At 46.3% G+C, this 27,696-nt stretch overlaps 1 pseudogene across 1 annotated transcript in view; it reads right to left on the reverse strand.

Annotated features, from left to right (window-relative positions):
* LOC144169095 (uncharacterized) overlaps positions 1-22,571 on the reverse strand; it is a 192,508-nt pseudogene extending 169,937 nt beyond the window's left edge. Inside the window, exon 1 of the transcript XR_013322361.1 lies at positions 22,022-22,571. The product of XR_013322361.1 is annotated as an uncharacterized LOC144169095 (transcript). The remainder of the gene's footprint in view (positions 1-22,021) is intronic.
* Between the last annotated feature and the right edge of the window lie 5,125 nt (positions 22,572-27,696).

Below are 27,696 nucleotides of genomic sequence, written 5' to 3' on the forward strand. Positions count from 1 at the left end.
TGAGCAAAGCACCGCGCCACCGAAATTTAATACAGGTGCTCTGCGCAGCATGCTCCCTTTTGAAGGCGAAAGCCTTAAAGGAGTACTGACACGAAATTTTCGTGTTAGGTTATTGCGCAGCTATGGGTGCATACCAGCCCACTAATCATAGTATGGCACATTAGAGGGTTGATCGCTGCGTAAAAAATATTTACGGCGTCGTTCATTCGCGTCAGTTTCGGTTTCGACAAAACGAACGCCGAGCGGCCGCCATGGCAGGAGGTAGCACCTGACGTCATCATTTTCGTCCCACCGCTGCCGGTTTGGACGCACACGCGAGCGAGCGCACGCGCTGGCCCACATCGTCCGAGGTATTCACTGTCCCCGCGCGGCCGGGCAGCATGACGTCAGTCGCAAAACCATTACGTGTACACGCGGTGTAGCAGCGCCCGCGAACCATCGTTAGCGCGTCGGCTACGTCACGGGGGCCCCGACGTCGTCAGTTTTGGACAAGTAGGAGATGACGTCATGCTGGCCCGCTCCGGGCGTTCTCGTAAGGCCAGAGATTAAAATTGATTTAAAATATGTTATACTGGACTGCTCCTGTTGAAACTTGCTGGGACATATCTCCTGTTAAAAAGGAAGCATTTTACATTTATCTCAGCTTTAAAATTTCGTGTCACTACACCTTTAAGTGCCCCCTTCTTCGAAAAACCGTCGTCGCTGTACTTGTTGTGCGGTGCAGAAAATAGGTAAAAAACACATTTGAGTCCGTGTGACATTCGGACGCGTGTCTCCAGATTATGAGTTTAGTGCGTTACCACCACGTTACTACCCCCGCGCATTTGCCAACAGCGAAAGAAAACTTAGACCAGTTTGTGCCACGAGACAACCGAAAGTGACGGCACGGAAGTAGAACATGTGCGCTCCAACCGCACGTTACTCTGGTTCTGGGAAATCTGGGCGTACGTCACCCGTCTGCCGGTTGAAGTTGTCGCGATTGCCTCTCTCGCCCCGTTTCTCCTCTCTCGTCCCGTTTAATTTGCGCTGGTAAATCATGAATGTATACCAACTAGGCCAGTTCTCGACCTTGAGGCATGTACGAACGCTTCCACCCGTGAACCGGAAACGGGGGTCCCCGTTGATTCCTCCCTCGTGGCTCTGACCGCAATAGCGGTGCTTGGATAGCGCTCATCCACTGTGGCTCAGCCCCAGCACTATTGCTCTTGGGGATCGTCCATGTGCGGCGGCAGAGGACTGTGGGTACCGCCGCAAAGTACTTCGCGCTGCCGAAAGACAAAGAAATGAAAACGAGTAAAGAGGCGCAAACACGCGGTAGTAATAAAGATCCCAGTCGAAGTAATCCACGACAAAAAAAAATAAACTGAAGCGAAGAAACAGACAAAAATACAATGTAGCAGCGAAAAAGTCGTCGAAAAGGGTCACCAGACTTTCGCCTTCAAAACAAGTAAGCAAGCTCAGGTGCACCGAAGAATTTTTGTGTCCATGAAGAACTATCGCTCAAATCACGAAAGACCGCGATAACAGTACAAAATAAAAACAAAAACTTCTTTAGGGCCGTGACAGATGGCGCCACCACCGTGTTATAATCAAAGCGTATACTGGAAGCGGTATACGATTTCGCTGACAGGTGGAGCACCAGGGTACAGTTGTAACCAGGAGAAATCATCCCTAGTCAACCCTTCCGTAGCGTCCACTGCATTAAGAAATATGCAGAAGACCCGAAAGGAAACGAGCGTTTTGATGCGAGACAACTCAGCTAATACTCAGCGCTTTTGCAAACTTCTTGACGAGAGTTTTACCCGAACTGAGCTCTGCAGAGCCCCATTCTGTGGTGTTCAGGACCATTTAAGAATCAAAGCGTCTAAACATCCACCCTGACATTCAGATTTATTAGTTGTCAAACGTTAGCTATACATGACGGTCAGTGAGAGACTGAAATTACTGATCCTCGGTTCGTAATGCAAAGTTGTGGTAATGTTTCCAAACAGCAAATTCACGCCGTTAGCACATACATATATATATATATATATAAATTAAATGCATTATCGAACATCTCACTTCGTGCAATTTCAAACTAATACAAATAAACAGCGCAAAATAATAAAAAATTATGCACCCCTGCGTCTAACGACGGGAATGGTTGAACGCGGTTGTTGTTGTTAAATCTTTTATTCAAGAAGGAAAGGCCGGAGGCCTTTTGGGGGAGTTGGGAAGGGAGGATTCTTGGTTGAAGGCGGCTCATATGAGTTCGTGATCTTCAGGGGGCGGCATCAGTTTTTCACCGACAACTGCTCATCATTGAATGGTCCATTCACTGGTGTAGGCCATCGCTATATAACTCACGCAAGACCGCTCTTAGTGGCGAACCGTACAATAAGGTTATTGGTGTGTTCATCCAATGTGAGGGGATCGATACGGGTTGAGGGATCTGGGTTGGGGGAAGTGAAATACCGGTATCGAGAGAATTTGAGGCATATCCAGACCAGGTGGTGCAAATCAGCCTTGACGGCTTGCTGGCAGTATGGACATTCCGGGTTGATGTCAGGTACTAGTACCATTTGCGAATTGTTTCTGGTGAAAATGACGCATGTGTATAGAATTTGTTAATAAATATTTCTTGGGTTCTTGTAAGGAACGGTCTGTTTGAAACGTGATCCCTTCGCGTAAGTTCCTTGAGTCGGAGTTTCTTTTCGTGTTTTTGTCTCGCGAGGGATTCCTTGGCTGGCCAATCCCACACTGCGAGTGTACGCTACTCTGGAGGTACGCACCACTTTTCTGGAATACCCACAACTCTCGGGTGTGCACTCCGTAGGCCTAACGTTTGGGTTTGGGCTCTTCGGTGTGAATTGGTACCTGGTACTGCTGGGCGTACAATGAGTCATTTTTCGAGTGGGCTGCAGTTATAAGTGTTAAACCTCAAAATGTGACTTTAGACTTAGCTTCATGCGACTAACAGCCTTACGGAAAACATAGCAACGTCATTCTTATCCTACTTCGACCTGTGGGTAACGGCTGCCGCCATTCACCTCAGAACATGACGTTAGGTTCATGTACAGTCATCAAAAGTGTTAACAATAACGATGAAGCAGGTGCAGCCTACGCGCGGAGCGGCAGGTTACGGTAGCCACCGGCGCATCTTCGGCTGCTGATGATCGGTGCTTTCGATGCTGACTCTCTGCACTCAACAGCTCCTACGCATGCGCGCAACTTCGCTGATCACCCCGGTGCTATAGCAAGCTGCCGCTCTTTGCATACGCTGGCACGTCGTTCTTTGTTCTTGTTAACACTTTTGATTGCTGTACTCCTTGCACTGGTAGCATTTGTATCGAGTCCAAATGCTCTGTGACTTGTCTGCATCATGTTTTTTTTTCTAGGCTGTAAAAGCGTGTTCGCTCGTGTAAAATACCAGATATTTTTGGCCCTTTTACAATTTTCCTGTCTGTTTGGGTACAATGTTCTACGCTGTATTTTGCAGTTGTCCTGCATACGTCTTGCGTTTTTATGGTATTCCAATGCCACTTTTGTTGTGTTGACTCTCTCCTTTTTGCAATATTGTACGTTTCGTGAGCTTTCAACTCGTTCACTTTTATTGTGTTGATAATTTTCGTTTTGCAATATTGTATGTTTCGTTGGCTTTCAACTCATGGGCCCTTAGGTACCTAAATAAAAAAAAATTAAAGCCGTTCCACTCAATGTGAAAGGTGTCGGAAATGCAGAGCAGTGATTTGCCATAATGGGCTGTGGTCCCGTTATTCGCTCACTCGTACCACCCATCGCGCACTTCGCCGCCCTGTCTCATTTCTCTCTTGGTGAATTCAACGGACGTTTGTCCAACGCATTTCAAATTTCCCGTTTTCGCGGTGCTCACGCACCCCCTGCCTGAAACAGCGCCAGCGGGAGTTTTGTTCTTTTTGTGCGTGCTGTTTCTCCCGTACGTGCCGGCATTGCACTGCACTTTTTTTCGCTTACTATCGTAAAAACCAACCCAACGAGCGTTCCTAACTAAATGAACGCGGGCGCTGCCGTTTAATTACGTATATTTTGCCTCAAATGTACCTGCATTTTTCTTTGCGCTAAACAACGGGAGATGTATGACAAGCGCCAACGGTTCACGAGTTTCGAACGCTTATGACTATTTAAACCGCCGGGCTTTCGAAGCCTCTGGGTTACACCGCGACGACAGGGCTACGACGGAACGCCGTGTGGCTCTACTTGGGTCCAGCGAGCGAGCTACGACGGCAAGGCGAGCCCCTAGAGTGCTCTGCACTTAATAAATAAATACGTTGCGCCGTCGCAAGCCTGCACCACCTCCTCCCTTCGCTGTACGTCAACCTTTAGCGCAGTGGCCCTAACAAAGATGTTTCCAAGCTTCGTAGGGAAGCGTTTTAATTTTACTAGACTTAATGGCAATCATCATCATGGTTAAAAGATTTGGTCCTCCAGCAGTGTGTTTTTTGCGTATGGACAGCATCCCTGAAAGGCTGAAAGATTCGCTTTAAAATAACAAATGCGGAACTAAATAAAAACCCACATAAAAATAAAAGCAAATGCCAAGCAATACTACAGCCCTTGCTGTGCACGAGTTAGAACCATCCTAAGCATATGCAAGTTTAATATTCTAAATAGAAGGGCAAGATGCGCAGGTGTCAGTGATCTTGAATATAAGAAAAATCTAAAACAAAAAATAACATGATAGAAAAAGAAAGCTGTTTATACCTTCGTGCGATACGTTATCCTCCTCAGTTCAAATAAATACGGCGTTGCATTTTGTAGGATTACTAGAAATCTGCACGCTGACAAATTTTGTTGTGCGTTTTCAACTGGGTTAAATCAACTCTCTCTCTCTCTCTCTCTCTCACAAACACACACACACACACACACGCACGCACGCACGCACGCACGCACGCACGCACGCACGCACCCAATCAGTCACAACTATTGCTTATTCTTGAATCTGGTGTTCCGGGGATCGTTTGGTTTCAGCACGTCTTACCGTGTGTAACGTCAATAACAGGGGGGCGAAAATCATTACTTGCGTGCCAAGCTCACAAGCCTAACCTTGTGGGAACATCCGCAGAAATGTAGGCGCCAACTGGTACGATTGCGCAATTTTGGTTTTATTTTCTTCAGCCATGGACTTATGCACGACCTTTACTGAAAGCGAATATTGTAGGTAGAAAAGCTCGCGCAATGCGGCAATTTCCTGGGTCTTCCAACATAACACAAAGACCACCAGTTAAGAGACTACCGACGCTATTTTGAGGTAAAAAATAGCAATATTTCGCTCTGTGCGGTGCGTGCTTTGCAAGCCGTGAATTGACACTTGTTTCCGGACGGAAAAACGATCCGTCCGGTAACAAATATTTTTCGATCCATCCGGTAAAGTATTTTTAATGGGAAGGTATAGCTCACAAGACCTCTTATAATTTTCAAAGTTAGCTACACCCCTTGTCAAATATTTTCAGAGCCAATCCTAAGCCATCTCGACCACAAAGAATTCAGAGAGTAAACGTTTATGTTTAAATGTGAGAAAAATATTTTATGACAGTAAGTAAGAAAAGCGTTTCCTCTATCTTTCCGGCATAAAACGTTTCAGCCTCGCGGAGCACGTGAGCCTGTACATTAAATATTTTGCGGCCTGCGCACTTCCAGCTTGGCATAGAAAATTATGACAAAGACTGCAAGTGTGCGAAACTCCCTCGCCGTACAGGAAAAACTGCCTCGCACTTCCCCGAGGGGGAGAGTGTGTAAGTGCGAATGCACGAGTTGAATTTGCGCGGGTCGGTAATGTTCGCGCAAGAGAGATCACACACACACACACAACTACAAAGAAAGAAAGATGCATTTATTCACAGACACCTATTTGTGTTGTCGTTGTACTTGATTGCTAGAGCGGATCTCAGCTTTGAAATTTCGTGTCAGTACTCCTTTAAGCGGGTGCATTAGCCCTTCTCACGCCCGATTCCTGGCCAATCCCCCACGTGGGTATGTGCCAAGTAACTGGGAATGCACGGGTGATGCGAAAGAACTCTTCTTGGCCAATCGCCCTAAGTGGGTATGTGGTGCGGATGGACGGACGGCGGTGGACGCGTGATTCAGGGTCGCTTAAGAAGTGCATTCGCACTTTAAAAATGGGAAAGCAGGAGGAAAGGTACCCACGACACAGTAAAACTACCAGGAGCTTTTCATTTCGTGATACTGTTTCCTTTCGAAGCCTGTATTTCATCAGCCTTTACGGCGAAGACTTCCTCATCGGAAACAGATTAACATTCTCGATTACATCCGCTGCCTCCGTTTCGATCTGTTCGCCTGTTGTTTGCACAGCCATCAAACATTGTTCTTTTACATTTAGCGCCACTTGAATGTTTTTGTTCACGTCGTAGAAGAAATCAAGCAACTGAGCAGTACATCAGGCTCCCCTACAATGGAAAAAAATACCAGAACTTTCTTCCCCGAGACAACCCTGAACGCATCCTTACGGCATAGGGCTCTCAAAATACACAGGTGCATGCCCTGGGGAGTCAAAATACCGATCCGGGGGTACAATGGCGACCGGAAGCCATTTCCCTAGAAATTAAGCTAAGTAAACGAACGACCGAGGAAGCCATCTGTAGAGGCATGCAAAAATAGGATCGCTGGTGTTTCCAATGTGGCATTGCTTTTTTTTTTCTTTTGGGAATGTGATTTTCTGTGCAAACAACGCATTACGTAAATTACTCCCGGCGGCTTCTTTTTCTTCCAGAATTTCTTTAATGCGGAGATGTTTTGGGAATGTTTGGTTTCGTGGTCTTGTCAGCCGTTGAGTTTGTGATGAAAAGCACCAAGAGTAACTCTTCCCCGGTTGCGCTTCGCTTTATCTGCGAGTTGTAGGGCCTACCTGAGTGTACAAATTGTTTTTCCATCTGACAAAACTAATTTCTCACTACCAATTTGCATTCCTTGCTTCGAAATCAAAAACAACTTAACAAGATTTGTAACGAACGGGGTGGGATCATTCCAGTGAACGGGAGTGGTGAAGTGTTAGGAGGTGCGCTTCCTTTTCTCACTTTGGAAAAATTATTGTTCTTCACTGACAAACTATTGCAGCTCGGTTTTTCCCGGTTACGGGCGTGATATTTGCACATCGGTTGGGAGCACAGCACAACTTTACTACCTAGAATTTCCGACATTTCTGCTGAAATTCCTACAATGCAACGATGCCTACCCAGTACTTACCAACACAAAAGGGCAAACAACATTCCCGAAGTAAGTAGATTATTTCTCGGTGAAAATAGAGAAGAACCCAAAAACCTAAACCGACGACATCACGAACTTCAATCGTATTTCCCGCGTTCATGTGATTAAGACGAAAAACAAACACGAACACAAAGCGCTTGCATCAAACATCATAAAGCGCCTACCGTAAGCGCCTTAAATCGTTATAAAGACGCAATTGTTCTAGTAGTGTAAGTTGTAGCATATTTGGGAAATAATATAAAAGAGAGGCACACGCAAATAAACAACAGAAAGAGTAAAATAACTACGAAATGAAACAACGGAACCACAAGCCACAAAGAATATAATTCCCCACAACCGCGGTGTTAAAGGTAAAAATACAAATATCCTGAAAACGAAAAGAAACGAGCACAAAAACAGAAAAAAAAACATAAAAAATGCAAGGGCCTAGCCTATAAGCAAACATCATAACTGGTGAAGTTAACACATTTATTTATTATACTGGCCTAGATATACATTGTTGGTTAGAAACAAAGAAAAAAAAAAGAATTTCAAGCACACCTGGGTACTCTTTATGTTGTTGTGATTGAGAACACATGAGTGTCCCGCTGCCGAACCTGGCTTCTTATTATCACCAACCTTCACCTTTTGCATCCTTTTCTTCTCCTATCTCTTACTACGACTCGGCCCATACCCGCCGCGTTCCAATCGCTGAGCTAAGAGAGCATTGATTGGGGATGTACGTAGCAACTCCCAGAATTGCCACTTCTATGATTAACATGCTCAAGTTACTCATGAAGACCCAAGCACATGTCACACCTTTGTAACGTGTTTGTAAGTCAAAGGCCACGACGCGTTTACTGGGACCACCATTATTTAGTTCGACTTGCGCCAGTAGTATCTTGGGAATCCCTGCTAGTCTCGAACTCGGGAAAATCCTGGCTGCAATCCAATCGATGCCAAAATTTACGAACTTCTTTTGGACTCAAGTGTTCCAGTCTCACTTTCCGGGTGTCCCTGGCTCCTGTCCCCCTTGAACTAAATTTCCGAAGTTTCCTTTGAACGCAATAGCCCGTTTTCTCATCTCTGAGCCATCAGCCACCGTGTAGCGACCATTATGTGGGCCCTACTCTGTGCCAGAGGTACTGGATTTGCGACCTGGTGGATTATGATAAGAGATCTTGCATTAAAAAAGAACAAAACACAAAGTCGCCCTGCTTAGAAGTGGAGCAAAGTCATACAATTTTGTTGCCCATAGCCAAACATGGCTACAAAATACCAAATAGTAATGGTCTCACGCGATTAACTCAAAAGTAAAATTAACGCACAAGATGTCACCGAGAGGGCGTAAGGATTGTGAAACGGAGAAGCGGCTAAAAAATGCTTACGCACTAGTTGAGTTGCCAGAATTACTGAACCATTTTTTAAAGCCCAGCTTTCTATCTATTACTGATGGCGTTAGATGTCGTTCCAATTCAACTGCAGGAAAGCCAACTTTACGCAATGTGTTTCACAAAACGATGATGATAATGAGCCAAAGCACATCGAGCGCCTCAAATAAAAACCCTTCCCGTGGTCGGAATCGATACTGGGTCCCTCGTTTTATGAAGCCGTAGTCTATCCGGTTGCGCCATTCGACACGGTCGAAGCAGTTTCGGTTTCGATTTTGGACTTTTACTCATGTTGCATGGGAGAAATCTTCGTGCTCTAATCATCTTTCTCTCAAGAAAGGGGCTTTTATTTATTTATTTATTTATTTATTTATTTATTTATTTATTTATTTATTTATTTGTTTGTTTGTTTGTTTGTTTGTTTGTTTGTTTGTTTAAATACTTTCTATGCTCACGGGCTTTACAGAGAAGAGTTGGGGCGCATTTGGGCTAACACCAAATTTGAGCGAAAATTACAAGTGTTGCAACATGGAGAGTTTGAAAGTTGCAGGGTCGGTGAGGGATGCGATGTCGGTGGAAAAGCGGTTCCAGTCGTTGCTTGTTCTTGGAACTAGGGGTTACTATGATTTGTTCGGCAAAATGGCACACCTACTTTGAAACTATGATCGAAACGAGGTGAAACGTAGGATATGGAAGAGGAAAGCTGCTCTTTGAGGAATGGTTTATAATGGTAATTCTTTTTGTGAAGAAAAGAAAGGCGAGAGCACTTGCGACGGAACGATAAATCTGTTAGGTTCAGAGTTGTTTCCATGGGTGTGACGCTGGCGTGACGTGAATAATTACACAAAATAAAAGGGACTGCGCGATTTTAAACTGCTTTAAGAATGAGTGTGAGCTTCACTTAACCAGGGTCCCAGATGGCGCATGCATATTTTAGATTAGGGATAGTAACGTTTTGTAAAAGTTTTGTTGCCCTAACATCGACACAGAAGCAAAGTTACGTTGCAAATAGCCAAACATGCAGTTAGGATCATTAGCAAGGCATTTAGCGTGTTTGTGCCAGGAAATGTTTCTAATACATTAAGCCTGAGATACTTATACGAGTGCACTGACAATAACTGGATATTATTAAGAACATACACGGAAGTGTTAGAAGCTCAAAGATTACTAGAGACACGCTTGCTTCTAGGTTTTGTGGGTTAAAGTTTCATTCGCAGGTCACGACACCGAAGAGACTACTCGTTATTAGGTTATTCTAAAGTTTGATAGGATCAGTTAAATTATAGTGATTTTAGAGTACAGCTCCCATCAGTCAGCAACTAATATAATGTCTGAAAATGTAACGCAATCAGGAAGGTCACTAATATATAGATTAAAAAATAACGAAGGATATAACACCGACTCCAGCGGTACACCTTTACGTTACGGCAGAATTCTCGGATGCGATATTCCGCTCCCTTGTGGTTACAAGCCCAGAATTTCTGTGGCACTCAGCGCCACCTACTGCTTCGCTTAGAACACTCCCTGTAGTCTTTTACGCAACCGTTATAGAGCTATGCTGTTTTTTCTCAGTAGCCTAGTGGGTAGAAACGTGGGTTTTAAGACGAACGTTCTCGATTCGAGCCCCAGTAATGCCAGCATTTTTTTTCCGAGACCCGTGCATTTTTATTGTAAAATGTCCTGTTACCTCAATTCTGCGCATTATTTTCGTAGACAAATGTGGTTTGGTATCTTTTAGGTCTGTTTAGAGGCAGGACGCAGCGTATCGACACACTTTACTAACGTCAGGCATCGCACCGGAAGTTTTGGGCTTCTACCTATCTTGGAACAAAATATCGCTTATGAAATGTGCAGTCGTTAGCACTTCAGTGACATGCGCCCTCGTAAGCAGTGGCTTTCTAGCAGTGACCTGTTAGAATAAAGGATTTAATCCCACTAAGCACATTAGGGTCAATGATGATTTGACTTTCAGGAGGAGCCCATGAGAAACCATCTGGCGTTCTCTCCGTTATGATATCTGTTTTTATTACATTTTGTTTCGGCTTTTCTGTTTCCAGTTTTTATTTTCGATCCTGTTTCTAGCGTAATCTTGGATCTCATGTTCTACATTTTACTCTTGCTTCCCCTTCACCGGTCTACCCACAATCTCCCTCATTCTTCCCATCCCAGGCAGCGAGCCCTCCAGTTGGCAACAGAAGTCCTCTCTCTCGTCCCCCTCTCCCTCACCTTCTCTCTCAATTGCTTTCTCTCTCTCTCTACCTTTCATGACCGAAGACCTCTGTTTATTAGTTCCACCGTAAATGCATCTAGGGATAATTTAGAAAGCGCCCCTTTTCCCCGACTTTTCCCGTTGTCTTTTATTTATTTCTACGAATTGCTCCCGCTTTTTCTGATTTAATTTTGTTCTTTCCTCGGCCTATTTTATTTCTTTCTCTCTACCTCGCTATTTACTGACTTCTCTCCAGCTTCTATTCTTTTTTTTTTCTCCTTACTTCCACTTTCCATTTCTTTCCGCACAGCTACCGTGCTTTGTTTTTTTTTTCTATTTTATTTGGTCCCGTCCCTATTGCACTAATCTTTTCTATCTCTTACTTGTGTCGTGTCGGTTTCGGTTGCCCCCAACGGTCCGTTGCTAGGTGCTGTAAGATTTGGAAGAAGCTCACCGAGAACAGATTACTAAGCGCTTCATTCAGCGAATGTCAGTCACGGCCAGACAAAATTTCTCGAAAAAAAAGCTAGCCAAGCAAAAAAAAAAATTGTCGAGAGAAGAAATCACGGTTTTATACAATACGAGCATCCGTACGACTCAAAAGAAAGGCCAACCAGTTCATGTTCTGTAAAATAAACCCGGATTTTGAGATAGTCCAAAGAGAAAGAGTACGCGAAAAATATAAAAGAGGGCACAGAAGGCCCTTACGTATTACTCTCCAGCCGTGTAGAGGCGACGTACACGATTCGACGTGTTGCAAACCCACCCGCACAAGCTCGAGTCGCTGGAAATCCTATGGTGGCGAACGGACGACACAAATATTGATCTCAACGACGGTGTGCGCCGAAGAGAAATGACAAACGCCGTATGAAGCAATAGGCGTTCAGGTAAAAAGAAGAAAAAAAATTTAGGAGATCTTTTTTTGAAGCGTAGTCGAGCAACATACGGGTGGTGCTTCGGTTCGTCTCGGCAGCAAATTAAGGAACGACACGCAACTCTTCCCGCATAAACCTTCTCGCCACTCCGGCCTATCAGGATGGGGTTTGGAAGTTCATACGACTGGAATCAATATCCAGAAGCATGACGATCAAAAAATGTTGTTCTTCGGCAGTGTTACACGAGTTTCTGGCTCCCTGGTCTATTCTGCTTTCGCTTTCAAAATTCTCACTAACGAGAGCTGCTTTAAGCGACTAGAAACACGCTCTGCCCTACATAGCAAGTTCATGCTTTGTGGCTTTGGACTACCGTGACTGGATGGTGCGTGGCTATATCATAGCGCTAAAAACGCTACTTTACTTTCATATTATGCTACAAAAAAAAAGAAACCAAAACAGGCCAGGCTTGTCCTCCGACAGTCCGCGAGTTCATGCCACTGGGTTGACATGCAGGTGGTTACGTAAACAAAGGCTTTAATATGCCACTGAACTCCTATTTTAATATAATAGTCGCATTCTACAAAAAAATGGCTGGTACTTATGTCATAAACTAGACGAGCCTTTAATACACTGCAAGAAACTGTTACCGGCCCACTTACTTCTGACACGTCAAAATAATGGCGCTCTATCGAGACGGAAGGTACGGCGCATGCAATTAATTAAGGAGACACGTCACAGTCTAAGCTTGGCCTCTTAGCAAAAAAGGAGCACTGAGATATGTTACCCCGCTCCTAAATCCACGGGAAAGCAACTCATTAGTACTAGTGAAACTTGGCGTCACGACACAGCCGTTTTAGCGGCCAATTTGGCGTGGTTTTTGAACAAGATATCGACACTAGATTGAAATCTACAGAGCATTCCAGGGAAAGTTGGCTTCGCTGCAAAGCGGTTTATTGAGTGGACGCACACACGACTGAGCCATTGGAGGTACCGGTACACAACTTCGCTGTAAGAAAATGGCGTGTACTGATTATCTAAGAACGAACTCATTTGCCGTCGACGCTTAGCCAAAAACACTAAGTTTAACTGAAGCCAAACCAGGGTTCTCGAATTCGCTGGTTTTTCTTTGTTTCCATTGAGTGAACCAAATACTGTCAGGGGAACAAACTGTCTCCGAATATATTACTTCTTAATACACGGTATTTACCAGCTGCATCATCGACATAAGCGGAAATTGTGCCATCCCCCCCACCCCTTGCCACCGAGTCCCTTCGAAAATGCGATTGGAAGTAATTACAAAAAAAAAAATTCATCCGGCAAAAAGTCCTGTGTTGGTCTGGTAGAAAAACCTAAGATAATCAAGCCTTAACGACCGACCTATATTCTTGGACCACGTCCACACTGGTGTCCTCTAGAGGTTTAGAAGCAAGATATATTTATGTGCTTTTGGAAAATGCAGCCTGCGCAGGGAAGGGAGACAATTGGTGCCACTAAGGTTCAAAAGGACTGCTTGGAGTTCATGCTAGCGGCTGTGCAGCTGCCCCTGTGACGGCGCGGTAGTGCGACTGAGAAGATAAGTTTGTGCTCCTTGCCTCGATCGTGCTCCTGTATTTTAACACGAAAGTGGTTTATTCCGGGATACACGAAGATTTTCCTGATGTCATATGCGTCACGGTAATGACCCCAGTACAACCATGCAAGCGGCCTGCAAAGGGTGCACCCCTGCACACGGGGTCTTCTTGTGGGGAAGCAACCTTTAGTACTAAAGATAGGCCAGCAAAACCAGTCGAAAAGCCCGGTACCAGTAAAGAGCAGCGCGTGGCATATGATAGCGTGGTGATTATTGCGGGAAATTCTAACATGAAGAGGACCAGCGCTGCCTTAGTGGAAAGGGTAAAGGGGGATAAGCGTGTGAAGGTGGGGTGCTTCCCCGGTCAAACGATGCAGACGGTGATGAGTCAAGCGAAGGGGCAGCTGGCCTTGTCCAGTAAAGCTAGAAACCTTGTGGTGATTTCCGCGAGATTTAACGATGTGCTAAAGGGAAAGGAGGGAAAACTTGACGAAGAGATAGTGAAGTGGATAAATAACCTGCGGGCGGCGGCCACAAATGAGCTCATTGCAGTCTGCACCGTCCCGGAGGTGACAAAACAGGGCGTGCACACCGAACGGTGAGTACTCGCTGCTAACAGCGAGATAGTGAGGCGCGGCAGGGAACTTGGGCTTGAAGTGATCGACGTGAACAGTGTAGTGGGCAGCATTGGACATAGGCAAGCTTTTAAGTGGGACGGGATTCACTTCAGCCCCAGGCGAGGAAACAAGGTGGGGTGGCGCTTAGGTGGGAGAGCGGTAGCTTTTTTAGGGGGCCCCGCGCAGCTAAGGAAGGCCAACTAGGAGACATAGGGGAAGCGAGGGACGCATGCACACTCAACGCTAGGAGGCAGCCAGGCCTAGAGCTAACCGCAGAACCTACAGACATAACTGAGAACGTTGTCAGAAGCGTCACAGTTAAGGCATAAAGTTGGGCTAGTTGGTTATCTGACTGCATTTTACTAGCGAAAAATAGATACGGACGAAGAAAGAGTGCACAGGACTAGCGAGTGTCCTGTGTACTTCTTCGTCCGTGTCTATTTTACGCCAGTAAAATGCTGTCAGAAGCGATTTAAGTGGAAACAATGGAGCGAAAAATTTTGTAAAAGACATAAATAGACGCCGTAACCGGAAAGGAACAAATGCAATAAATACTTAATCAGCTACATAAATATGCAGGGAGGCAGAAAGCCTGATAAGTGGGTAGAAATTCAAAACCACCTTGAACCGGAAGAAATAAACGTGTACGCTTTAGCCGAGACTCACCTCCGAGACCTAGAAGCCCCACCTGTCGTAGACAGCTATGTCTGGGAAGGTTGCAACAGGACCACAGGAATGAAGAAAGGGGGAGGTGTTGGCATGCTCATTAAACAAGGGACCGACTGGCAGGGAGTGCAGGAAAGCTGTAAGGAGCATCTATGGGTTAGAGGCACCATAGAGGGGAAAAATACATGGTTAGGAGCGGTGTATCTGTAGACCGGAAGTAGTGCTAGGAAAGAAAATGAGGAAATGGTAAACTGTTTGAGAAGAGATATAAACGAGTTAAAAGATTCGGGTGAAATAATCCTAGTTGAAGATATGAATGCCCACATAGAAGGTTTGAATGGATACACAGACACAAAACGGTTCTCTAGTGATAGATCTATGTCAGGAAAACCAGCTTGTAATAGTAAACACGGAAAGCAAGTGTGACCGACAGATACCGTGGGAAAGCTGTAACAGACAGTCAAGCATAGAGTATAGTTTAGTATCCAAGACAGTATATGAAAGGTTGCGGGAAATGAGGATAGATGAAAATGGGACACAGCTCAGGAAGCGACCGCAAGCTGCTTACCTTGCACTTTGGAGGCGCAACCCGGACAAATTTAGAAATAGATACAATAGGAGGAACTCATTTGAACAATGAGCAGTTAAAGGTCATCGCTGATAGAATGGAAGATGAAATCAATAAATACCCACACAAAAAATTGGGATGACGACAAAATGATTGCGTTCATAAAGGTTAAGATGAATGAAGCAAAGCAACGAAAGCGATGGAAAGGGCACAGAAAGCCGAGAAGCTGGCGGAATAAGGAAATAAAAGAGCCTATTGACCAGCGAAAAAAGGCGTCGAGTGAACATAGAGAAGGAAAAAGAACTGGTATCAAACCGGAGGTAGTGAAGGAAAAATGGGATTTCTACCTGGGGAAAAACCTAGAAGAGCAGAAAATGGTGAAAGCAAAGATCAAGCAGAAAAGCGAACAACGGATGGCAGAAGGCCAGAAGAAGGACAAAAGCGCAACCAAGAAGCTTTGGAACCATGAAAAATCACTAAGCTCAAAAAACGATAACCTTCAAAAATTCCTGATAGATGAGGAGGGGGAACATTTAGAAGGAGAGCACGCGTTGGCGCATATTCATCGAGTGATTAGTGAGAAGTTTAGGACAATAGTGGTAGGGAAACCTGCATCGATAACATCAGCGCCACAGAAGACTGAGGAAAGGGAAATAAGTTTGAGCAACCTTGATTGGAAAGAAGTAGAGCAAAAGGTTTCCCCCCAGACAGCAGTGGGCCAGGACGGAACACCAATGCAACTGATAAACCTGCTTTTACCTAAAAGTAAGGAATCGTTTATGAAGGCAATAGATAAGGTGATAGAAACCAAACAAATACCAGAGGACTCGCTAGAAAGTAGAATGAATTTATATATGAAGGCAGAGGCAACTAATCCAGTATTGATTCATACAGACCTCTCACAATAACGTTAGTGGTGTATAGATTCGTAATGCAGGCGATAAAATCAGAAATTCAAGCATGGATGGAAGAAAATGAAATACTTGGGCAACTGCAGAAGGAATTTAGACAAGACAGGCGATTGGAGGATAATTTGTTCGTGATAACGCAATGCATTGAAATTGCGAAAGCGCAGAATAGACCATTATGGATTACGTTCTTGAACGTTAAAGGGGCATATGATAACGTAAACAGACAACTGCTGTGGTGAATGCTGAAACGCAGGGATTAGATGACGAGCTAATACAGTTCCATAAAGCAATCTATAAAGACAATAGAGTGCACCTTACATGGGAAGGACAGAAGTGCGCCCAGCAGGTCAACACCCATCGGGGACTGAAACAGGGATGCCCTTTGAACCCAATACTGTTTATGCTTTACATGGCAGGGTTAGGAAAGAAACTGGAAGAAAGCCACGTAGGGTTCAGCCTAACCCATAGGACGCAAGGCGAAGTGATACAACAGCGTATTCCGGGAATGTTATACGCAGACGACATCGTTCTTTTAGCTTATAACCAGACTTACATGCAAGGGCTAATAAATATCAGCGACCAGGGAGCCACCGACCTCGGGTTAAATTTTAGCGCAGAAAATTCGGGAATAATGGTTTTCAATGACGCTACCACTGACGCAGTGTCTATCCAGCAAGGCGAATTACTCAGAGTGAAGGAATATAAATATTCGGGAGTGTGGATAAACGAAGGGGATAACAACTTAAGAACTCACGAGGAGCAACTTAAGGTTAAGGGAAAGCGAAACGCAGCTATAATGAAGCATAGAGCTCTGTGGGGGTATAACATATATTAAATAGTGAGAGGAATGTGGAAAGGGGTAAGGATTCCGGGTCTCACGTTTGCGAATGCTGTACTCTGCTTAAAAGCAGACGTTCTATCAGGCCTTGAAGTGAACCAGAGAACGGTAGGCCGTTTGGCCTTACGCGCGTGGGAAAACAACCCACGAAGCAGTGCAGGGGTATATGGGCTGGACGTCGTTTGGAGTTCGAGAAGCACAGAGTAAAATACGTTTGGGAGATGAGGTTGAGAGCAATGGATCAAAGAAGGTTGGCAGCTAAGGTATTTAGGTACCTATACTTGAAAAGCGTGGACACGCATTGGTTAAGGAAGACTAGAAGGCTAACGATGGAGAGAAACAGAAACTATGCGGCACGTAGTGTTAGAATGTGAGGGTATCCCTCCAAATCTACATGAGGGAAATATTCAGCTTCCAGAAGCCCTAGGATTGAAGGGTAGCACAGAGGAAGTTAACTTCAAGGCTGTCGAGGCGACGAAAAGATTAGAATGCTGGTGGACGAAAAGCAGGGAGGGGAATATTGCCTGGGACAGTTACCAACTGTAACAGAAAAAAAAAAGTATTTTGTGCCTAATAAGCTTTTTGTGCCTGCGCTAAGCAGCGTTAGTATTAAACCAAGAGTATAAAATATAGGTATATTAGTCCATTTTGGTATGATGACATATCATTACCCCGCTACAAAGGGGAAACCAATAGCAATCATCATCAGCAGCAGCACGTTATACTTAGGGTTGTTCGTTTTCGGGTTTTATATTCTAACACGAAATTGTTTTATGCCAGTATACACCAAGATTTCACTGGCGCCACATAAGTCACGGAAATGACGCCAGTACACCTTTGCCGAAGCGACCCGCCAGCCGGATGTCGCTCACCAGGCACACCCACAAGACCGCCGCCGACCCGCAAATCATGCTGAGCTGCAGATTTCGCTGTATATTTCACTTTCGTGTTTTACCGATTCCTATGACCGAGGAATCAACCCCAGTTTTTGTACCCCCAGGTTATACCTAGGTGGTACCGGTGGGCTGCTACGCCTCTTTACTGAAAGTATTTTACTCAGCTGCTATTAGACGCTGCTCAGCATCTTGCTGAGTGTGCCAATCAATCAACAGCCGTTTCTGGAGAAACATTGCTCTTTTTCGCGAGTAATGGTCGTGTAAATTTACGGAAGTGCAGATGAGTGTACGAAGGGACTCTTATAATCAGACAGAGATCTGTGCGAACGCCCGTGGCTTTGAAAATAAATCGTAAAGAGTTAAGCAATTGTAATACCTTCTTGGACAATGGCAGCATGTGATTATCAAACTACTGGCAAGTGAGTTTACCTTTGGCTTCCTATCCACAGCTGCGGAACCCGGGCCCTCTTTAATCACACTGCGGAGGTGCCCTTGTGGTACGTCGGTGGGCGATGTTGTTTCCTGGACCACTGTTGCTATTCTACCTCGGACATTGCTCGATTGATTCTGTGCTCATCTGTCAATGCTCCGAGGGCCACTTTACTAGGCACGCTGACTAAATGCGAAATAAATCATTCGCGCGCCCTCGTTTAGTGTGATTGTCAGAGTTTAAATAATGCCTGGGCGCTGATAACGGAGTCAAAATTTGTGCCCGGGAGGGCTGGCACCAGAGAGAGCAGGCCCGTGGCCGTTTCCTCTCAAGTCAGAACAGACCTACTGACATAGCAGAAACGTTCGAGAGCGATAAACATGGCCATTTCCCCTGTGTTAACTTCATTACCATTTCACTTCAACACTTGAACATTAAACGCGAAATTTTGTAAAGCGTAGACGTGCCCAGCGCAAGCTTTTCGCCCACTCTTTCCAAGCACACGTTCTCAGCTCCCAGGAGTGGAGCGTACTTAACACACAATTAACGTAACCTCGAGAAAACAGGAAGAGATTCATTAAAGAGAATAATTCTTCAAGGTCGGGGCTTCAGCTCTGAATACTTCCTCGTTTAATTTAGACGGCGTGAGAGCAACAATTGGAGATAACCTTGATGGAAAACCTCCTTTCGGAAACTCCGGCACAAACTTTCTCACGACAGGCATGTATTCAGCAACACCCCCATTTGAGACAATAGTGGCGTACAGAGTAGTACAGTTAAAGAAAATATGCGGATCATAGTATTGAATGAAATTTGTGCTATGCGCTGAATTCGCAGCCGCTGACTCACGGTGGATAAATAAACTTCACACATTCCTATTTAGACGGTGGCGAAAGCGTCACCCATTCCAATGCGATGAAGAAATCTGCGATTACGGAGATATATCAATGCGATTGCGGAGTAAAACAAATCCCGTTTACGTGCGCTGCCAGGTGTTTGACAAAATGCCCCCAGTTAATCGAGGAACGTACACGCTTGTGCTGAAAAATGGATCCGCTTTCGAATGCACATGTTCAACACCAATAGAAAAGCATCTATCTCAATTTCCGTTCCTAGAATAAGCCGACGAGCAAAAGAAAAAAATACATGAGGGCGCTTATAAAAAACCACCGACGAAGCAATCTTCCCGACGTATAAGTCGCACATCACGTCACGCATAAATGCGAAAAGCACTCGTGCGTTGCTTTCACCTTCATGAAGGAGCTCATATCGCTTTCAAGAAAGTCGTTACTGCTTTCGTTCTATTTTTTTATCAACGAGCGCAAATTCCAGGTAGAAGCAACATTCGGCAAGCGCCGTTGAAGTACGTAAAATATCTTGCGGAAATATGCCTCTTTCGTGGAAATTTCACTTAGGGTTCAAATTGAAAACAACTTCTAATAACTGTCGTGCGAGGTGACATTTTAGATGTAAACCTGTTGGGGTTTTTTGTTTTCTTTTCTTTTAATTCACTGCTGACGTAGCCCTACTTTCGTATCTGCCTTTTCGGGATATGTAATTTACACGAGGCCACGGCGGGCCAGATAACAATTTGAACAAGATTATTGAACGTTGAATGAACATTGAATGTGTGTTTCCTTTTTTTTCCCCTCTTACTGACGTCAAAACAACACTTTCTATGGATTGTGCCATAAATGCAATGAATACCCGTCTATCATTACGCAACCTCACGAAGAACCAGTGCTTCCAAGTGGGACTTTCCGCAAGATCACTCATGGTGCGCCAAGCGATTCAACCTGTCGATATTCGATATTCAATTCCCCAAATATTTAACGCAAAACCAAACGTTACAACTGATGCATTCAAAGCACTCAGTGTTCAATTTGCGGCCAAGAACAGACACAAGCAGACAAAACAGACCACCGCAGGCACATTTCCAACTCTCGAGTCGTCGCCGTCGCTTTCGATGATCGAGAGCTTCGTTCGGGAAGCCCAGAGAGGCACACCGCAGTCGACCAGCAGAATACACGCAGTGGAGGACGTAATGATCTGCCCGGCATAGCGATCAGCGCCACGCGACGCCCGGCCGCGCCACGGCCTCGTCGAAGCGATATCAGCATCCCCGGCGCGGCACAAATCAACTGGGCAAACAGAGCGGCGGGCTAAGCGCCGACCGATGCGGACATGGCGATGCCGGTCGCGATGGACGGGCCGAAGAGACGCCGAGTTTCGAATTTCCCGCTCCCCCGCGCGCTCCCTCCCCCGCCGACGCGCGAACCAGACCGTAGCAGCGTACCGCCGTCTCGTTCGTCCTCACCTTCGACGGCGGGGTATCGCGTACTGGACAGAGGTTGTACACGACAGCAACGAAATAAGGGCGTTCTCTACCCCCATCTCGATTTCCCGTTCCTCCGCCAGCTTTTTTTTCCCCCTTCGTCAGTGAAAGTCTGCGGTGCGCTCGTTAACGACGTGTTTTTTTCTCCCCTCCGTTTTCGCAAGGGAGGATGAAAAGAGAAAGATTTGTTGCTGCTTGGAAAAGTATGCAACGCCGCCGTGGTTGCATACTTTAGTTGCGAGGAATGCAGCAAGCGTGGCGTCGGACGGAACGGACGGAGGCGGTGGGCGAGGAGAGCGAGTCTAACGTGACTAACGCCGACGAAAATGCGCGAGCTGTATACCCGATGGCCGGAGGTCTCTCCGAGCCGGGTTATGCGTGCAGCTAAGGCGCCTTAACGGGACGCGTCGTTAAACACAACTGAAAACCGATCACACGGGAACAGCATTTTCGGGAGGATGTCTACCGCCCTCTTTTCGTCGAGAGGGGGAGGGGTCATCGGTAACCCCGCCGACTAACCGACGCGTCTCGGTGGAACCGCACTAAGCCAATCCACGCGCAGCCATCTATCTCACAGCACCCCTAGCTCTCCGAGAGCGAATCCGTCACAGGCTTGCCCTGGTTTCGGCGCCGTTTGCAGTAGTAGCGCTGCTGTCGACTGACTTCGCGACAGGGAAAGCGAGTATTCAGGGCTGACGCTTTTTACTTTCGGTTTCTTACTGTTCACACAAACATGTCACGAGCTCCTTTGAAAAATTGTATTATTGTTTTGCTTCGGCGCAAGCAATTGTTGCGTAGCGAACGTGAGAACGTCGAGTATTTTCTTAACAGGCTGAGTTTTAGACGGTGCTTCGGCCAAGAGTAGCGAGAAGCACAAAAGAAACACTCAGACTGCCGCGAATTTCTGCACAACGCGGCAGATACCGATACTACACAAGATCTGCAGTCGAATAAGCGCGATCACGAAGCAGATATGTGATTTTTCCCTCTCACGGGGGTCTTTCGTCCGATCCCCCTCTTCGCTGACCTCAGGCCGAGCCGAAACCAGGGCAAATCGCGTTTTAGGGTTGGCCGGGGGCAGTGCGCGGGCCTGGCAGCCGCGCACTGGTTCGCAATCACTGCAAATTGTGCCAGACGGGGAAAACAGCCACTCAGGACGTTCACGGGAACAATCGCGCCGTGGAGACGGGAAACAGGGGCGGGGAACCCGTCAGGTTTTTTTTTTTTCGCCGCTCGGGCGCGACGGGTTACGGCGTGGCGAGTGAGGGAAGCGTCCGAGGTCAAGCCTCGGTCGTCGCCGATGGACGCGCGCAGGCCAGAAAACGCGTCGGCGGCCACGAGCCCGGGGGCAGCAGCCCGGCGGCGCCGTAAAGGCGCCTTCACAGCCGAGCTCTGGCGCCCGTGCCACCTGCTGCGACGGCCACGCGGTGTGCACAGCGGCGGTGTACGGTCCACACTCGGCGGGAGCGGCACCAAAGAGGGGCGACGTCTACTCACGGCACATGTGTCGCAGTTCCACTTGGCGGAGTAGCCTCCGAGGCAGTCGAAGCGGCTCAGGAGCGCGCGGAACTCGCAGGCGAGCTGGCAGGCGAGCCGGTCGCCCTGCAGCGCCCGGGCAAGGCGGTCGGCGCGGCACGAGCCGGCCTCGAGCAGGAGCCGGCGCATGGGCAGGTGCGCGCAGAAGGGCAGCCTGGCCGGCGGCGACGCGCACGAGGCCGCCGGGCCGCCGCCGCCGCCGCACGACGCGTTGCAGCGCGCCGAGGGCCGGAACTGGAGCACGGGTGGCTCGGCCGGAGGCAGCTCGCCGCGGCACACACACAGGGCGGCGCATAGCACGAGCCGCCCGAGAAGCGCTTCCCAAGGTGCCGTCCCATGCCTAGGCGCCAGGGGCATAGTTCGCGGTGTCGCAGCACGCTCGTGGGTCAACCGAAGGGCGCCCCAGCCGCGGGACCCAGGGCTCCCGCATGACCGCGGCTCAGCGACGACCTCGCACCGATCCGCAGGCCGCCATCTTGGCAAGCCTCCCCGCCGCCGATGCCAGTGGGCCTCTTCCGCGCATGCGCCGCGCTCCTCGGGAGCCCCGTTCTCAGCCGCGGACGTCGTCTGCTCGAAGGGTCCGCGCCGCTCCGCGCGAGAGCGCCGCCAGGGAAGCGCTGGGCTCGCCAGCGGCGCTAAGCTCCGCCACGGAACCACGGAGCCCAAATTCCTGAGATACGGTGTGGTGTTAGTCGATTTATTCGCAAGTGGAACGCCCGGTACTGGCGATGGATTTTAACGTTCACTACCACGTCCCGCCCTGAATGCTGCTGCGTTGAAAATTTCCTGCATAAACGCAAATGCCATGCCCTCTCATAAATGAAAGAAGACGGGCAGGTGTTATTCTTGCTTATGCTTTTTTGCTCTATTTTTTGTTTTTGTTCCACAGAGATAATTCGTGGGTGATTTCTTGTATTTGGATGCACAGATTACCACAGGCGTACGCTTGTGGCGCTTTCCGGGCAACGCTGAACTGAGCGCCACGCACGGCGCGCTCGATCCCTGCGTATTCGAATTCACTCACTACCTATCTTCGAGCCAGGACTCCCAACGGATGCCTCGCAGCGAGCAACTGCAGCGCCACCTAAGTGCACAAGTGGCTTCCGAAGACAGCGGAATTTACAAAATGAGTGGTTCTCTGGGTGGTCATTTATTCTGTTTATAGCTGCATAATTACGGAGATAAGAGAGAACAGAGGGGGTGCGCCGGGGCGTTTATAATAGTATTTGTCCTGCCATAAAGCGGCCGCTCTCGATCACCCGGAGTGTTTTGTTTCCATGCCGGGAGCAACGGATTACCAGCAGATCAAAATGAAAGGAGGACGCCTGTAGAGCGTGCTCTGCCTCAGTACAGGGGTGCGTTAGGTGGAGGCGCCGCCTGTTGACGTGGGGGCCGCGTTTATACTGGTACTCATTCCCTTTAAACTCGGTAGTGATTTCGCTTATTCTTTTATTAGCCCATTAGATCGTTTTCTTTTGTGATATCTACACAACGTGAGCGAAGTTGTGACGATGAAGATGGCTTTATAACAAAAAAAAAAAACTGTTTTTTCACATTGTTCCGAGAAATATGGTATTGCAGGCCTCTTAATGCATTATTTTTGAAGCAGAAAGCAACCTCGTTTATTCTTTAAAACCATTAAACATAATATAATAACTCCCAATGAGGCAGTGGAACCATTTCGCCAAAATGTCAAATCGGTGCTCTTTATATTTGTGGCTAAAATAAGCACCATCAATGCCAATACTGCTCTCGCATATATTTTTCCGCAATAAGGAACATAAAAATGACGTCCAGCCCACCTAGATGAAGTTACATGGAACAAAATGATCCATTTTACATGCATAGCCGGACAGAAAATTTATAGTGTCATTTTACTTATTAGTAGTATATTAAATCTTCAGACACTCTTTGGTTAGTTGCTTTCATTTTTATTATCTGTGCGCTGCAGGTAGCACTGTAGCCATACATGCTGGCAATCGAATTTCCATACAGTCTGTTCTAAAGTACGCGCAGCTGTATTAAACTGTATTAAATAATGAGTGCTAAAGCCCGAGTACAGAATTGGGGCTTTGGCGTTGTCAAATGAGCGATCCGTGACCTTGACATGCTTCGATAGTGGTAAAGAGATAGGAAGGTTAAAGATATCAACATTCTTCTTGCCAAACCAATATCTGAAGGGTATTTCGGCTTTGTCAACGTAATTCATTCTACAGAGTGAGCACTAAAATGTGTGACGCGTGTCGTAAGGGATTATTTCAAAGCGTGATTGATTCTGATTGAGTATACGGTCTAACGCGCCGAAACTACACGGGTTATGAGGAGCGCCATAGTGGAGGGCTCCGTATTAATTTTAACCATCTGGGAATCTTTAACGTGCGCCGAAATCTCGTACACATGGTCGTTCTATCAGAAAAGCGTCTGCCGCGGCCGGAAATCTAACCCGCGTCCTCGGGCTCAGCAGGACAACACCTTAGCCGCTGAGCCACCGCGGCTGGTGACTATTTCAAAGCTGAAATAAGATGCAATTCAGCTTGTGGTTACCGGAATAGTGGCCCCGTGGAAATCTTTGCACGACGTTCTTTCTTTGCAAGGACGCAGCTCGTGAATATTAGAAATTCGCTCTTAGAAGTATGCAGATCACCTAGATTTTAAGATGACATTCGCGTAACAGGCGGTGGTTCACAGAAAATTTAGTCGTCCGTTTTATAGAGGTATGTCGCGGTGTTTTTATATGGCGGCACCTACGTTTTGTGCGCGCGCAGATAAAATTAATAATGACTTAGTAATTGTGAAAACTGACTGTTTCGTACTGGTGCGTGAAATGGCCCTGTGGCCATAGCCACTAGCACGCTTGATTGCGTGTTTAATTATTCGGGAGTGGTATTCTTGTTAGATTAGGATGCTTCGATGCTGCTGACAATTAAGGTAAAATCCACTTGCCCGGAACGTTTTCCTTTAAATCCAAGGGTCTGACCTTAAGGTGACCTAATTAAAATTATGATGCACAGTCAGAGACAAATGAAATGAGAACGGCACAAACTCGATCGAGATTTCTGCTTTCTTTCTTTTCTTTATTTCATTCTGGCTAACTCAGACGCAGCCTGTTCGAGGGAATTGCTTTACGATGAGCACGGGAGCTCTGTCACGTGGTATTTTTCATGTATCGCGGGGTTTCTTTTTCAGTCAGAATAATTGAGTACGCAATTAGTTGGTCGACGAAAATACCGCCGTTAGATACCTCTTCTGGGTACCTGCGCGTGCCCCATTGACACTTAAATGATTGGAACAGTTATTGTTGAGTTAGATAATTAATTACATTTAATCAATTAAATCTAATTAATAAAAATTACTGGCCAGTACTCCAATGCACTGGAAATATTATGCGCGAGGTTTTGTTGGAGTAACGCCATTGCTCTTTTTTTTTTAATTCTTAGTGCGCGATAGCTGGGACAACCTGTATACCAAGAGCGCGCCATTGTTAGATCTAAACGAACAAAGTTTTCCAAGAATGTGTGTTCTGGTTCATATTTTTGTGTTTGCATTTCATTTGTGCACGATTACACGTATTTTTCCTTATTAGTAGGTTTTCTTAATCTTTATTGGTCGGCTAGCCATCACAAAGTGTTAATGTGACGTCTAGAAGTTTAATAATTTGTTCGCAAGCCTAAAAAAATGAAATTGACAGATGAGTGTTAAAGAAATCGTGGATGAATGGTAAGAAATGAGGTATACCATGCAACCCAATCAGAATAAAATTATAAACAAACCGCTAGTAGTGCAGTTGTTTCGGCGAACGGCTTGAGAGAAATTTTTTTTCAAGATGATCCATGAAAATATGTGCATAATTTGGGCTTGTGGGTGGGTACACTGCGGTGCGGTCAACTTGAAGGCAATGAAGGCCGTTACAAGTTTTAAATGGTAGGAACTCTTTTAAAAGGGTGACTAAAGCGAAGCTGCTAATTAATTGTTCGAACTCAAACACGTAGTTAAAGTACAGTGCGGCCTCTTCACGTCTGCATTGGGGATACTCAACCAGGAGCGAAATTGGGTAACAAAAATGTCGACGATGTTGGGCAGGAGGAGGTTAGTGCATACAAGATGGAAATGTGTATGAAGTTTGGAGGGTTACTCTAAAAAACCATCAGGAGATTAATGTTTCAGATAACGTTCCTGAACGAATACTTGTCAATGTTTGAATGTGAGCTAGTTGGTTGGAGCAATGAAACGTGGTAAGAAGAGCGCAGCTCTTCCTGTGTCTTTCTTCCTTTGCGTGCTGTCGCTACCTGCGTTTCACCTAGTTTCATTCTTCCAGAACTAATTTCCGATGTAACAGAAGGGGAAGAAAGAGTAGACACACCGAATGACCACTGAATAAGGATACTCACGTTATGCGCAGTACAGGTGCGAGGGCAAGGACTTGGACGAGATACTAATTAACTGTGTCACCGAACGAAGGAGCTGATTTAAAAACAGCGAGAAATAGAAGAGTTCGGAATGAAAGAGCGATTCTAATTGCTGGAGCTGAGAAAATCGATTAACAGTTCAGGAACGGTGACATTCGGGCTCACAACCTGGCAGAGATTGAAGCAACATTAACCATCTCATTTGATGAGGGAAAGGTTTGGTATGGGAGTTAGATGGGGTATACAGGGTATTCCCAAACAAACAAACAAACAAACAAACAAACAAACAAACAAACAAACAAACAAACAAACAAACAAACAAACAAACGAATGAACGAGCGAACGAACGAACCAACGAACCAACGAACGAACGAACGAACCAACGAACGAACGAACGAACAAAGGAGCGAACAAACGAACGAATGAACGAACGAACAAACGAACGAACGAACAAACAAACAAACGAACGAACGAACGAACGAACGAACAAAGGAACGAACGAATGAACGAACGAACGAACGAACGAACGAACGAACGAACGAACGAACGAACAAACAAACAAACAAACAAACAAACAAACAAACAAACAAAGAAGCTGGCTATCCCCACAGATATAATGTATGCACTGAGAGTTAAGACTGGTAAAATACACAAGGAGTGTTCGATGTTAACCCGTATGTGGCGCTGGGTGCGCAAAAGAAGTTGCGGGCTTCTATACCTTAGGAGTTCGGAATCTCACAGGTGATAATGCTTTTGCTGATGCTGCAATGTATCTACACACGCTAAGAGACCAGACACATATAGAAAAACCTTCTTTTCTTTGACCAGGGCCTTCAGTGTACTCTGAAACTAAATACAGTTCAGAACATTACAGCGGACACTGTTATGGTGGCCCAACATAGACGCGACAGAGTAGTCGTAGAAAACATTTTTATTTGGTGTTTGCTGTATGCACTGGTCACCCAGGACTGTGTTCAAGAGGGTTGTTTCTCATTTGAGGAGGAAGAGGTTGGGTATGGGAGTTGGACGGGATATACGGGCTATTATCCTGCTGAATAGTAAAGTTTTGGCTGTCCTCTACAGGACTGGCATAGGTGTGGGTGCGCGGTAGGATAGGGTGCCAGAGCGCAGGGCCAGACAATGTGAAGCGCTTAATGCTGCTTGTTAATGACTTAGTTACGCGTGGTGCTTTCGAGGATGAACCTATGCAACAGTTGTCCCAATAGCGTT

This window comes from Haemaphysalis longicornis, unplaced genomic scaffold, assembly GCF_048455015.1.
Source record: "Haemaphysalis longicornis isolate Haplotype H1 unplaced genomic scaffold, Haemaphysalis longicornis Haplotype H1 scaffold_2, whole genome shotgun sequence".
NCBI classification, from domain to species: Eukaryota; Metazoa; Arthropoda; class Arachnida; order Ixodida; family Ixodidae; genus Haemaphysalis; species Haemaphysalis longicornis.